Raw genomic sequence first — 16,485 nt, 5'->3', positions numbered from 1 at the left:
TCTGAGCCATTCTGTAGCTACTAGTGTCCCTTCTTATATTTACATTCTGTCTATTTTATTTCAGACAGTATTTGGAGTTCTGTATAATCTAATAGATGCTCATACACTTGTGACACCAGGTCTTGGCACACATATTAGTATTATTTTCTAGAATTTTAACTAATCAGTATCTTTTATATTCTCTTTAATATTGCTAGTGTAAGAATGATAAAAAAACATTACTTAGAAAATTTTCTGAAAATAATTGATATATTATTAATTTATTTGTTGGCTAGCCTATCTGTAGTGTTGGGCGCCATCACGACCTATAGGTGAAATTGAGTCTTGACACTAAGTGCCATCACGACTCCTATGATGGGATTTTTGGGTCGTGACACTTTGGGTTATTTTATTCTTCTTCTAATGATTTCAACCTCTAATGATTTCAACCTTATGGGATTTTGTGATAGTGCTTATGCGGGAGATATTGATGATAGAAAAAGCACAACTGGCTTTGTGTTTTTCTTGGGTGATTTTGTTATTTTTTGGAGTTCAAAGAAACAGTCCATAGTTACTCTCTCGACTTGTGAAGCTGAATATATAGCAGCAACATCATGTACCTGTCATGCTATTTGGCTAAGAAGATTATTGAATGAGCTCAATTTTTCACAAATTGAATCTACAGAGATTTGTATTGATAACAAATCTGCACAGGCACTCTCTAGGAATTCAGTGTATCATGATCGAAGCAAGCATATAGATACAAGATATCACTTTATCAGAGAGTGCATTGCCAAGAAGGAAGTCAAACTCAAATATATGAAGTCTCATGATCAGGGTGCAGATATCTTTACAAAGCCTCTTAAGTTTGAGGATTTTTAGAGATTGAAAAGTCTTGGAATGAAAAATAAAAATTAAGGGAGAGATTTGTGGGGGTTCATATTAAAGAAAAACAAAAAAGAAATGAAGAAAAATGGGATGAGAGGTGCCTAACTTTGTTGAAGAAAATGCGAGGTGCCTAACTTTGTTGAAGAAAAAATGTGATAGGTGCCTAACTTTGTTGAAATATTATAGGGCTAAATCAACAACAAGCCATCTTCTTTGTAGTAGTTGGATGACATCTCTTACTATAAATAGAGGCCTCCATTCTTCATTTCAATTACACCAAAATAAGAGAGAAGCAATAGAAGTTATAGAGAGTAATCCACAAATTGTAGTATGTGAGATAAATAGTGTATATGAGTAATATTGTAGTGAGGTATTTTTAAATAAAAAGTGTAATTTCTTTCAAAATTGTAGTAGTCTCTTAGCACTACTAAGTTGTAATATTATAGTGGTTAAATTGTTTCACTCGGGTATTGTATTTTACCCCATTAGAAGAGTTGGTATCGTTGTTACTCTCTTATATTATTATTATTTGAAGTGGATATTATTCCTGGGTGGAATTATTAATTTTCCCAACCGTTTTACCATCTCTGGCTCTTGCACCTAAAATAAAGAATGAGGGCGTTCAGAGACAGTTTCAGATTGATCTGTCAAAGAGCAAAAATATAATTAGTAAAATATTTTTCTTCACTAGTTCAATCCAACAAATGGTATGATATTATCAAATTTACGCTCAATTTTGGAAAGAACAAGTTTCATTAGCATCTTCCAGGCAATTATGAGGAGAGCCATTCTTTCACAGTTCATAAGGTAACACAAACTACTAAAAAACTCTTGTAAAGTAACAATATTATTCACTTAGATAACTTGTGACATAAAATATTCTTCAAAAACAAAGATTATCACTATGAGTATAGTGCATTCCACATTCTAGTAGGTACGCACCATGAAATTGAATGTTAATCAAAGGGGGATGCAGCTTAACTTAGAGGTCATTACATAACTGTGGCAAAGCAATATGGTTCCATGTGATCAAAGCTTCTTCATGGATCTGCAGATCTAGCACACGAAAATTAAGATTAAAAACCTTACGTATGACTGGACAATGTAAATCAAACCATTATTCATGTACATTATCCAATGAACAAAAAATTCATCTCAATCTTTAGCAGTTATATTCATAGTCTCAATTTTGTAATTTGCAATAGTTAGGATTCAGGAACTAATTGAGTTAAACCTGCAATGCGTGAATACTAACTTGACATTAAAAATGTTTGAAATTAATACGAGATAGAAGTGTCCGCCAAAGTAGCTTTGTGTGCTAAATTATACAATTTTCACAACGCACATGCCCTAAAAGTACCTGTAAATTAGGGTTGACAACGCAAACTCTGGCTAAAGCGACAGTACCATCTTTGCCAAGAGCCATCTCAGTTGCAACAATTGCTGTCAATTAGAAGAAATCAGAATTTTGTACTGCTAACGTGACAATTGAAACAGGTTAATATGAAAGACAAGACACACATAAGTTGCATTTGAAACTACATAAGATAACGGAAAAGCTTTTGTTATATCTTATAGGTTAAGTATTGTATTTGCCACATTTAGAGGTTGTCCTTGCTAACGATCTGGTGTAGCATACCAATAGCATGAAATTCATGTAAGGGGGAGGGCATCATGACTTTGCACATGAATTAAGAAACAAAGAAGCCGGAGAAAAAGTATTTGAATCCAAAAAAAAAGAATAAGATATCTGAAATCTACCGATACATTTTCTGTACAAAATCTTTTTATTCTTTTGAGAATACTGGTGAAAGACTAACCAAGCAAAAAAAAAATGGAAAAGTTCCAAATAGGAGAACTAGAACTTTAGAAATTCGAATTAGTGCAACTCACCTATTCTATACTAACTATATCTAGATATAATTTTAACTATTATTTGTGATTATCTAGATTCTTTTACCACGAGATCTGGTTTGTTCATTTATAAAGTAATCTCTAGAAAATGCTCTACTCAAATTTAATTTGATACTTGATCCTAAACGTAACTTCATTAATTCTCTGGCTTTTAGAAAAACTAATTTATCTTTTATTTCTAGCAGTAGCTACATCCATACAGATTCTCTCAGTAGTAAATCATAATGTGCACTTAACATTCGACAATTTGGTTATAGAACTAAAGAAAATAGTATCAAAACTAACAGAACTGTAATATTAAGTATTCTTGTCAATAACTACCAATTGAACTAAAAATGGTCTTAATATTAAGCAAAAAATCGTAAATGCATACTTTACTCCCGATCGCAATATACTTTGCTAGTCTATGATGCTCCATATAAGGCTAAGCAACAAAACCAGAGAAAGGTGCACTTTAAATTCCTTCAAATACATGTAGTAAGGTAGGAAAGAAGAAAAACATAACAACTTGAGGAGCATTATGAATAAAAAAATCAAGAGAATATAAACATTCGTTTAAACCAACATCTCTAGAGAAACAAAGGGGTTCCAATTAATGTTTTGTAAAATTGAAGTATGACAATCAATTTAAATTTAGATATTTGAATTTTTTATATTTCAAAATACAGAACAAATGCTTTAAATGTTTATCAATCAACAACACGAAAGCTCTAACATAGTCGAGCTTACCTCGAGAGTTGCGAGACCATTGTGAGCGGAAGGGGAGGGCCGACGGAACTGTGACAGTAGAAACCGATCGTTTCATAAAAAGATCCAGCGAGAGAGAACATCGAGATTAGAGAGAGAAACGAGTTAGGCGTTGCGGATGATTAGCGTGCTTCCTTTGATTTGGGTGTTTGCATTCGTTTTGGTGAATGGTCCAGCAACATAATATTTTTACGGAAAAAGATAATAGAGGGAAAATGAAATAACAAAATTTTGCTTCCCCATAAGTTGTATCATCTTTACTAGCCGTTCATTATTAATTGCCGGTAAAGATGTAAGTTTCTCCTGGCTAATCTACATCTGCCGCTAATATTTGAGTTCAGAAACTAATTTGCGGAAATTAAATTATTACCACTAAATAATTGCCGCTAAAGGCCATTTTTGTTGTAGTGTGTTTAAATGAATGTTCCAATTGAACTTCAATCACGATTTTCAAGTCAATAACAATTCAATAAATCTCAAGTACTTTATTATTCAAGTATTTCAAGTCTCAAAATGATCTTCAACTCAAGTATAGAATACAAAATCTTAAGAATAACGATCGTAGCGATGTATTAGTGATTAAGTACAATAACGATCGGATTGAGCATATCAATAATTTCATAAAAAGTTCGTCAATATTTTAATCAAATTATAATAAGCCAAATCATGGTTTCTAGTATTTAATTTCGTATCCATAGAAATCTAGAAGTCAAAGAAAACATGAAACGAGAATATCACATAATTCTACAAATCACAATTAATCGTATAATTTACCCCCGAGCATGTTTAACCTTGGCACATGCATATATGCTCGTCACCTCATATTTGTATCACCCCCGCATGTAGCAAACAATGGCAATTAGTAGGAAAAATTCCGTCAATAAAGTTAGGCAAAATACTTACCTCAAACAAATCGTATCCAAGCTAAACAATACTCCGAAAATTCTATTCTGCGCATATCAACCTTTGAATGCCTTTCTATCTCCTCAATTCCAAGCCAAACGATATGAAACTAGTCAAACAACGTGCAAATTAATCAAAATACACTCCAATGCTTACAATTCAACAATTTATAAAAATTTCTAACTCTGCTCGAAAAGTCAACCAAACGTTAATTGTGGGGGCCACGTCTCGGAATCCGACAAAATTACAAAATTCGAACCCCCATTCAACCACGAGTCCAACCATACCAAAATTACTCAAATCCGACCACAACTCGGCCTTCATGTCCTCAATTAAAGTCTATAAAATTTTTACCATTTTCAGCCCAAAACAATAATTTGTTGATAAAAACAATAATAGATTCATGTAATTTAATCAAAATCGAGTTAGAATCACTTGCCCCAATCCATATGGTGAAAATCGCTTCAATCTGAGCTCCATAGCTCCAAATGTGTTAAAAATTGCCGAAATCCCCGTTTTAGAATCTGTCCAGGCAAGTCGCATTTGATACCTGAGACTTATAAATCGCAATTGATACCTGTGATTTGCCTCTGCCCTAGAAAAACAACAATCTTTTCCGACACGAAATGGGCATAACTCTCTGATACGATGTCTGAATTCGATGATTCTTTTTGCTATGGCTCCATAATTTGAATACGGATCTAATGCTTTAATCAAAACCAAATTTGGAGCTCATTTTATTAATGTGGTACCACTTATGCTTTAAGAAACGATGCCAAAACCTATCAAATAAATTCCAATTAACCACAAATTTTGCACACAAGTCATAAATGTCATAATGAAGCTACTAAATACTTTAAATAGCTTAACGGAAGTGCAATTGCTCAAAACGACCGGTCGAGTCGTTATATTCTCTCCCACTTAAACATGCATTCATCCCCGAACGTGCCAAGAGTTGTTCCTAAGCCTTCAAATCACTGTGCAACCTTACCATGCACATACCCGGGAGGTGATCTCGCGTCACCCTATTCCATATAGGCCTGACAACACCACAAAACTAAAATTACCAATTTCTTACATCCGAAATTTCTTACAAGACCCGAATCTCATATTTACACATTGTATAAGTCTGGACAGTTGTACCCAGCCGTAACCATGACCAAATATGTAATCACGTGATACACCACATCACTCAGTTACACACAACAATAACTGCTGACCACCATAGCTGCCCAAAAACAAATTCGATACCGGTAGTAAACCTCATATCAATTATAACCTCATTCAAAACCTTCGCACACTATCGCTAGCGAAAGAAACACGCATTATCTCTTAACCACTTAACTGATAAATAATCCGCGAAGATCACTCGTCCGACCAGAGTCATTGCCCAAATTCTTAACGGAAATATGGTATCATTTTTTCGAACCTTCCTTATCTAAATATGATAGTGCAAATCTCAGGTTTAGAAACCTCATCTCAGCCAATACAAGCAGCCAAACCAACAAGTCTCACCAAACACTATATGGAGCCCCACACAACGCGGTTCTGTATACCAACATGTAATAATTCAGGCATGACAGATAATAGTAAGAAAGTTAATAAGAAGGCTACTACGCAAGCTAGGCAAGCAGGGAAATTTTAACATTTTCTTATGAATTATTTTCAAACAAGTAAGAGCAAAACACACGAATTAAGGATAAAGAATTACATCTCATCGTAGTATAGTTGCGGCGCGCAACCCGATCCAATAACAATAACCGGCTTTTCCAGAGCTCACATCAATATCAACCGCACGGATAACTCACATGCTGCACGGACAACTCACGTGCTATAGCAACAATATCTGGATCCGCACGTATAACTCACGTGCTGCACAGACAACTCACGTGCTATAGCAACAATATCTGGATCCGCACGAATAACTCACGTGCTATAGTAACATAATACGCCTGGCATAGTCACATGCCTCCAGTCTAAACGTATCATACAAGAGCAGTTAAACAAGTATACTCGTATGCGATGAATGAAATAAGATTCTCACGCTCCTAGACTGGAATAAATATCATGCTAAAGTGTAGGCATGTGCAATGTGTGCTATCATAGCAATCGGCAAGTTAGAATAGAAATTTTAATTACCCAATTTATTCAGGGAGTTAACCTCTTCGTAACCTCAAGTATGGCTCAAATAGTTCACAACGATAGTACAATTATGGAAAAAAAACATTATAGACTTAAGCTTACAGTTAATTCTAGGCATATCATAGCCTGAGCATTTTCCCGAGCATGAGTAATTACCTTGGTGCCCGCATATGGGCTCAATCCCCACATATATGTTCACCCATAGCACGTGGCTATCATAATTAATTTAGGCAACTAGTGCCTCAATCAAGTTTAGATAGGATGTATTCTGACCTAAAGCTTACCACAAGAGATCCTAGCATAAAAACACACCGCCACAAGGCCCATAAGCCGTCATATTCCTTCTTAAGAACTCAATAAGTACCACGACCGAGACACCCACTCTGAAATGACCATATGTAAATTTTAAAATTATTCTTTTTACCTTTCTTATAATGAAATGTAGAATCCATAGTCATACAGAATTACCGCAAGTCCCGGCACCATCGAATGCAAATCTCAAATTCTATCCAAACACAAGTTCGGAAAAAATTTCAATTGCTACATATAAATCTCGAACCCAGTAGAACTTTCTCAAGAGTCACTCACTCTGCTCAAATCTCAATTGCACCGCCCAGACGGGCCGAATAACCTGTGCCCCATTAGTACAACAACACCCAAAGAAGTAAATCTTACATTTACGCAACCAATCAAATTCATACTCCATGTGCACTACATCCTTCACAATTAACAACTCAATCATCACATGATTTTCATATACTCATAAAGTGCAATATAACCCGTATCCAGGAATGTCCTTACTCGAGTCATCCTCGATCTCAACCCCCGCAAGTCATAACAGATCCACAGTTTTGCCTCAAACCCAAAACTAGTATTTTACACATAACCATGAGATCAAATCATTAATAGTAGGCTCCCCCACTTAGTTCAAAGTCATGGAATAAAACCTCTGATAACTCATCGTACCCATACTCTATTACTACCAAAAGTTTCGCACTGAAATTCGACCAAATCCTTCATAAACTTATGTAACACATACCGTACAATGCATCAATCATCCGCTAAGCTTGCATTCATCTTCGTGACAGTCAAGTCAACTTTCTCAACCAATACAAACTCAAATCTCAACACATATACCCCACTGGTAGAAAAAAACCCTTCACACAACATTATAGGGATCACACATCCGTAAATTACCCCACGGGTGATAACCCTCCTGCTTAACATCCAACTGGTATCTGTCTATACCCTTTTACAGCCATGACTACTATGTAATCACTTAACCTTCCCGAGTTTGAACTCATCAACAAGACACGAAAACAAAATCTACTTCGCTCCACATTTAAACAACAAGAAAGATCCTTCAACGCACCCAGACCTTAAGAATATACGACAAATCAAGACAGAAATCAAGTACCCAATAGCAAATTCTGGGGTCACAAGTAAACTTTATTCGTCACATTCAACCCATCGGAACACATCTAGCAGTCACATCATACTCATAATATAGCCATTCAACTGCTCATCGAGCCATAAATTCCACTCATAGGGACACTACCAGACGCATAAGTCCAAGCGTACAAGTTCTCACAACCGAAACTACCGAGCTTAAGCTGATGTCTAACCCTGGCCTCAAGTCATCTAGACTGGCCCATCACCAAAACAGATAAAATACATCTCGTACTTTGTTCATAGAATCACAAGTTGTCAATGCACAGTTGATACTGCGGGTTCACATATGCATACGAGTGAGTGGAATGATTCAAAGAGGTACATTTGAAGTCGAATCAATGTCGTACGATAAGGAAAGAAAGATGAAAGTTTATCCTAAAATGCCTTGTAGCAACTCGAAGATAAATATGAGTGTCATCATACCGATCTGTAAGACTCTACTAGATAATTGCTCATGACTTGTAGAACCTATGAACCTAGAGCTCTGATATCAACCTGTCACGACCCAAAATCCAACTAGCCGTGATGGCACCTAACTCACCCGCTAGGTAAACCAAATAACAATAATCTGATTTAATTAATATTTAATTGATACTAATACACTCCCCAAGAACTGGTAGTATAAATAATGAGCTTCTAAGATTTAAAAATTTGCAAAACTCGCATGAAATAAAATGCATCATCTATTGAATTAAACGTGAACAGATTAAAAATTTCCATAGCTATCTAGGACATGAGGAAGTTGTAACCGGATCGTAGATACATCTTCAATATCAACTCTCGTTATACACAGCAACATCAGCATCCTCAATCTTCACGCAAGATGCAGAAAGGTAGTATGAGTACAACCGACCCCATGTACTCAGTAAGTATTTTGTCTAACCTCGTCGAAGTAGTGACGAGGATTTTTAGTGAAAAAGATACTCGCTGTTATAACCTATGCAATAGACTAGTAATAAAAATAGTTATAGTGCATAACAGATAAAGGTATGATAAAACAACTATGCAAGACAATAAATGATTACTAGGAGAAATCACAGTAGTAAATTCATAATTTTCCATCATCTATTGAATTAAACGTGAACAGATTAATAATTTCCATAGCAACCTAGGACATGAGGCAGTTGTAACGGATCGTAGATACATCTTCAATATCAACTCCCGTTATATACAGCAACATCAACATCCAAAATCTGCACGCAAGGTGCAGAAGCATAGTATGAGTACAACTGACCCCATGTACTGAGTAAGTGTTTTGTCTAACCTCGTCAAAGTAGTGATGAAGATTTTTAGTTAAAATGATACTTGCTGTTATAACCTATGCAATAGACTAGTAATAAAAATAGTTATAGTGCATAACAGATAAAGGTACGATAAAACAACTATGCAAGACAATAAATGATTACTAGGAGAAATAACAGTAGTAAATTCATAATTTTCCTGGTGTGAGAAATATATTCAAGATATCATATCGACTGGCACGGTAACACCTTCATGCATTTATCTCATTCAATTCATAACTTTTCTAGTGTGAGGAATATATTCAAGATATCAATCGAATGGTACGGTAATATCTTCATGCATTTATCGAATTGTCACCCAGTATATGTTTGTATATCAAATCAATTGGCACGGCAACACCCTTCGTTGCCTCTGAATCTCCGAAAAATCAACTGTGCGAGAGAATCAACAACCGCTATGTCCGAGTACACCTGAATCTGCACACGAAGTGCATGGTGTAGTATGAGTACAACCAACTCAGCAAGTAACAATAATAAATAAGGAATTGAAGATAGTGACGAGCTGCACAGTTATAGTTCATTTTGTAATTCCAACAGAGAGTAGACATGCTTTCAAATCCAGCAGTTTAAGTCAACTCAATTTATACAATTCAAGTTCATGTAATCCGGATATAAAATCTTTTAGAGAATTTCACAACAATGACAAATAACAACTAAGTGCAACAACTAATAAAAAGCAAGTACAGCCTCTCAGGGCAACAGTCACTCAACTCGTCACAACGACTCAACCACTCGGCTCTCATCCCTCAGCACTCACAGTCAATAGGTACCCGCGCTCACTGGTGGCGTACAGACTCCGGAGGGGCTCCTACAGCATAAGCGCCATAATCCGTATAGACAACGCACATGTTGCACGAATAACTCACATGCTAAAATATCTTGCACGGACAACTCACGTGCCATAGTATCCTTACCTAACCGACAGGCCCTCAGCCTTACTCAGTCCTCAACCTCTCTAGTTTCTCGGGCTCTTGGATATCACAAAGATCAGCCCAACAAATATAACATAGTGTATCAACAAATATCAAGAAAGATTGAGGTATGATACGCAAGTAAACTCATGACACAGAACAAGATAGCAATTTGCAAATAATTCAATAAGTACGTGACCTCTATGGGTCCCCACACATACAGAGCATATATCTAACAACTAGTTATTCAACTTCACAGTTTCACGGGAAGGACAAAGTCACTATCCCCTCGGTACATACCCACACGCATGTCACTTATCATGTGCGTCACCTCCAAAATAATCAAATGACACAAAATCCGGGGTTTCATACCCTCAGCACCAGATTTATAACTATTACTTACCTCAAAACATGAAATTCTTTACTCTGCTATGCCTTTGCCTCGCAAATCGGCCTCCGGGTGACTCGAATCTAGTCACAATAATTCATTTTAGTCAATAAAATTTATTGGAATTAATTCCATAAGAAAATACTAATTTTCCATAAAAATCCGAAATTTAGCTCAAAATTCGCCCTAGGGCCACGTCTTGGAACCCGACAAAAGTTACAAAATCCGAAAGCTAATTCAACCACGAGTATAACCAAACTACATTTACCAAAATACGACCTCAACTCGACCTCCAAATCTTCAAATCTTATTTTCAAATCCCTAAGTTCAAATCCCCAATTTACACCTCAAAAACATGTAATCTAGTCGGATTATTCGATGATAATTCAATATTATGGAGTAGAAAGGATCACAAGGGACTTACCTCAAAATTTCCCATGATTTCTCGCTCAAATAATGCTTTAACCGCTTTTGGAAATGTCAAAAATGACAAAATCTCGGACTCCTCTGTTTTAACATTCTGACCAGGAGTTTCGCACATGCGGCTCCATTTCCGCATCAGCGGAGCCGAATCTATGATCAATGCTCTGCTTCTACGGAAAAATCACTTAAGCCTACCTTTGCTTCTGCGATCAAGGGACCGCATTTGCACAAATCGCAGGTGCAGAATTTTCCTGGCACCTGCGACCACCGCCTCACAGCCCTCTGCCTGCATGCTAGCTCGCACCTTCGATGGAATTTCCGTAGGTGCAATTGCATCAGATGGAAGAAACTTCAGTTTTCTCTTCTAAGTCCAAATTTCATCTTTTAACCATCTGAAACTCACCCGAGGCCCCTGAGACCTTAACCAAATATACCAACAAGTCCTAAAACATCATACGAACTTAGTTGAACCTTCAAATCACATCAAACGATGCCGAAACCTATCAAATCGCGTCCGATTGACATCAAATTTTGCACACAAGTCATAAATGACATAACGGAGGTATTCAAATTTTCAGAATCGGATTTCAACCCTGATATCAAAAGGTCAACCCCCGGTCAAACTTCCCAAAAATTCAACTTTCGGCATTTTAAGCCTAATTCCTCTACAGATCTCCAAATAATTTTACAGAGATGTTCCTAAGTATAAAATCACCATACAGAGCTATTGGAATCATAAATTTTAAGATCTGAGGTCGTTTACACATAAGTTCACATCCGGTCAACTTTTAGAACTTAAATTTTCAATTATGAGACTAAGTGTCTCGTTTCACTCTCAATTCCTTCCGGACTCGAACCAACTAACTTGGTAAGTCATGGAACAACTGTAAAGCATAAATTGAGCAGTAAATGGGGAAACGGGGTTATAATACTCAATACGACTGGTCGGGTCATTATAATCACATAGGTCTATAAAGCACAATTAATCGTATAATTTACCCCCGAGCATATTTAACCCTGGCACATGCATATATGCTCGTGACCTCAAATATGTATCTCCCCCGCATGTAGCAAACAATGGCAATTAGTAGAAAAAAATCCCTCAACAAAGTTAGGCAAAACACTTACCTTAAACAAGTCGTATCCAATGTCGAGCAAGCTAAACAATACAACAGAAATTCTATTCCATGTGTATCGATCTCCGAACGCCTTCCTATCTCCTCAATTCCAAACCAAACGATCCGAAACTAGTCAAACAACGTGCAAATTAATCAAAATACACTCCATTTCTTATAATTTAACAATTTATAAAAAAATCCAACTCCGCTTGAAAAGTCAACCAAAAGTCAATGGTGGGGCCCACATCTCAGAATCTGACAAAAACTATAAAATCTGAATCCCCATTTAACCAGGAATCCAATCATACCAAAATTACTCAAATCCGACCACAACTCGGCTTTCAAATCCTCAATTAAAGTTTATAAAAGTTTCTACCATTTTCAACCCAAAACACTAATTTGTTAATAAAACCAATAATAGATTCCTGTAATTTAACCAAAACCAGGTTAGAATCACTTACCCCAATCGATATGGTAAAATTTGCCTCATAAATCGCTTCAATCCGAGCTCCAAAGCTCCAAATATGTTAAAAATGGCCGAAACCCCCATTTTAGAATATGTCCGGTCATGACCCAATTTCTCCTATAGGCCGTGATGGAGCCCAACGTTGCTGCTAGGCAAGCCAACAGTGAATTAATCATGCAATTGTTTTTAAAAATAAATTTCCAACTAATTAAATTCCATTAATTTATAAAATAAGAAGTAGACAACCTAATAAAGTAAGCGATGTTTGGCCTTTACTTATTCTTTATTAAGTACCAATAAAAGTTAGGCACTTTAATTAACAAGTAGGGTGCAAACATTGTAAGTATTTCATAATTTGGGTCCAAAATAACCCGTACATAAGCATAATTAGTAGCTACGCACAAACTCTCATCACCTTGTGCGTACGTAGCCCCCACAATTAGAAGCAATTGGTAATTTAAATAACATATGGGGTGAATTACCTCTTACAAGGTTAGACAAGAGACTTCCCTCGTCTTAAAGCTCACTTCCCGGCCCACAAATTCGTTCTAAAGCCTCAACTCGGTACCGAACAATCCGAAACTAGTCAAATATTACATAATTTAATTTATACATGTTCAAAAGTTGATAATTTAACTATTAGAGTAATTACCCAACCCAAATTAGAAAGTTCCTAAAATCCACCCCCGGGACCACGTGCCCTAATTCCAGAAGTTATCAAAGAATAGTATTACCCATATCCTCACGAACTCAAATATACAATTTCTAGCCAATATAATCATTTTCGTGGTTAAATCACATTTTTTATCAAAACCTAAATTTTTCAACTAAACCCATAATTTTCACAATTGTTCATGTTAAGATCTACCCATAATATATGTATTAAGCTTACATTGGGTAGAAATTACTTACCTTCAATAGCTAGGTTGAATCCCCTCTCTAACAAGCACCAAAATCGCCCCAAAAAGTGAAATAAATAAACAAAATATGGCCTAAATCCATCTTTAAACAACCTCACTACCTTCAGGGATTTCGCTTCTGCAGACGGTCTCCAGCTTCTGCGAAAGCTACGTCGCATATGGGGTCCAGGCTTGGCCAGCCGCATCTCACAGCTGCAGTCCCTTCATCATAGAAGCGAGTCCGCTTCTGCAGAACTCCCTCCGCTTCTGCGGTCTACAGGCCACAGTCCCAGGCCGCTTCTGCAGTCTATAGGCCACAGTCCCAGGCCGTTTCTGCGATAATCATCTTGCACCTGCTCCTTCGCAGATGCGGTCAAATCACCAATTCTGCGACCACTGGGCAGTCCACTCTGTTGCGCTTCTGCGGCCCTTGGTTCCCTTCTACGAGCTCGCACCTGCGGCCTTTACCTCACATGTGCGGTTACACCAGAAACCTGTTGCTTCAGCCAATCCTTCCAAGTCAAAACGACTTCCGCGCATCATCTGAATGGCACCCGGGGCCCCGTCTAAACATACCAACAAGTTCAAAACATAAAACGGACTCACTCGAACCCTCGGAACACATAAAACAACATCAAAACGAAGAATCACACTCCAACCAAATCGAATCAAAATGATTTCTTCCAAGTTCTTCCAAAACAAAACGAAGAATCACACTTCAAGTTCTTCCAACTTACTCCGAACGCACCGAATCATACTTAAACTACCCGGAATGACTTCGAATTTGCATGTAAGTCTTAAATAACCATACAGATTATTCTGAGGCTCGAAATCCCAAACAGACCTTGATAAAACCAAATCCTACTCCAAACCAAAGTTAAAGAACTTTAAAGCCTTCAATGAGCCAACTTTCAATATTAAGCACTTAAATGCTCCCGGGTCATCCAAAATCCGATCCGAACATACGCCAAAGTCCAAAATCATCATACGAACCTATTGGGACAGCCAAATCCTAGTTTCGAGGTCATTTACTCAAAATATTGACTCAAGTCTAACTTAACTCTTTTTAGCCAACATTAAGGAACCAAGTGTGCCGATTTAAATTCGAACCCTTCCAAGCCCGAACTAACCATCCCCGCAAGTATAAAACAGTAAAAGCACATATGGGGAGTCTTATTTAGGGGAACATGGATCTAAAAAGTAAAACGGCTGGTCGGGTCATTACATTCTCCACCTCATAAACAAATGTTCATCCTCGAACAAGTCTAGAATCGTACCTGGAGTGCCGAATAAGTGTGGATATCTTCTACGCATGTCCTCCTAGGTCTCCCAAGTCGCCTCTTCGACTAGTTCACCCCTCCACTAAACTTTTGCTGCAAAAAATCGTCTTGGACCTCAACTGGTAAACGTGCATGTCAACAATAGAAACTGGCTCCTCCTCATAAGCCAGGCTCTCATCTAAATGAACCATACTGTAGTCCAACACATGCGACCTGTCAATATGATACCTTCGGAGCATAGACACGTGGAAGACCGGATGAACTCCCGACATACTAGTAGGCAAGGGAAGCTCATAAACAACCTCATCAACTCGTCTCAACACCTCAAATGGACCTATAAACCTTGGGCTCAACTTGCCCTTCTTCCCGAACCTCATGATTCCCTTTATCGGCGAGACTTTCAAGAGAACCTTCTTGCCTACCATAAATGAAAAGTCACGCGCCTTCTGATCTGCGTAACTCTTCTGTCTGGACAATGCTGTGCCAAGTCGTTCCAGAATCAACTTTACCTTTTCCAAGGCATCCTTCACCAAATTAGTACCATATAACTTAGCCTCGCAGGGCTCAAACAATCCGATGGGCGAACGACATCACCGACCATATAAAGCCTCAAATAGAGCCATCTCAATATTGGATTGATAACTGTTTTTGTAAGCAAACTCGACCAAAGGAAAGAATCAATCCCACTGCCCTCCGAAGTCCATCACACATGCTCTCAGCATATCCTCCAAGATCTGAACTGTCCGCTCTGACTGCCCATCGGTCTGCGGATGAAAGGATGTGCTGAGCTCTACCCGGGTCCCCAACTCACTCTGTACTGCTCTCCAAAATTGTGAAGTAAACTGAGGTCCTCTATCTAATATGATGAAAACAGGCACACCATGCAACCGAACAATATCCTGAATATAAATCTGGGCCAACCTCTCTGAAGAATACGTAGTCACTACCGGAATGAAGTGTTCCAACTTGGTCAACCTGTCGACAATGACCCAAACTGCATCAAACTTCCTCAAGGCCCGCGGCAACCCAACTACGAAGTCCATAGTAATGCACTCCCATTTCCACTCAAGTATAGTCATCTGTTAGAGTAGGCCACCCGACCTCTGGTGCTCATACTTAACCTGATCACAATTTAGACATCTCGCCACATACTCAATTATGTCGTTCTTCATCCGCCGCCACCAATAATACTGCCTCAAGTTGCGATACATCTTCATAGAACCTAGATGAATAGAATACCAAAATTTGTGTGCCTCCTCTAGAATCTTCTCCCTAAATCTATCAACATTAAGAACACATAGGCGACCCTGGAGTCATAGAACACCATCCTCACCGATAGTAACCTCCTTGTTACCACCCTGTAGTACCATCTCCCTAATAACCAACAAGTACATATCATCAAATTGACGAGCCTTGATCTGCTCGAATAATGAAGACTGAGCGACGACGCATGCAAGAACTGGGCTGGGCTCTGAAATATCCAACCTTTCAACTGTGTTAGCCAAGGACTGAATGTACAAAGCTAATGGCCTCTCCTATTCTTCAACGAATGCCAAACTACCCATACTCTCCGTCTTTCTGCTCAAGGCATCCACAACCACATTCGCCTTGCTCGGATGATAAAGGATGGTGATATCATTGTCCTTTAGTAACTCAAGTCATATGCGCTACCTC

General features: G+C 37.8%; 1 long non-coding RNA gene across 1 annotated transcript; it reads right to left on the bottom strand.

Annotated features, from left to right (window-relative positions):
- Positions 1–1,823: 1,823 nt before the first annotated feature.
- Positions 1,824–2,352, bottom strand: LOC104116659 (uncharacterized). The gene is made up of 2 exons (XR_001973316.3): positions 2,228–2,352; positions 1,824–1,923 (listed from the first exon to the last, which is right to left on the bottom strand). It is a non-coding gene; the product is annotated as an uncharacterized lncRNA (long non-coding RNA).
- Between the last annotated feature and the right edge of the window lie 14,133 nt (positions 2,353–16,485).

The sequence above is a fragment of the Nicotiana tomentosiformis genome, chromosome 12 (genome assembly GCF_000390325.3).
Source record: "Nicotiana tomentosiformis chromosome 12, ASM39032v3, whole genome shotgun sequence".
Lineage (NCBI taxonomy): Eukaryota > Viridiplantae > Streptophyta > Magnoliopsida > Solanales > Solanaceae > Nicotiana > Nicotiana tomentosiformis.
The sequence above is the reverse complement of the archived record's forward strand: the minus strand, read 5'-3'. Positions and strand labels throughout refer to the sequence as shown.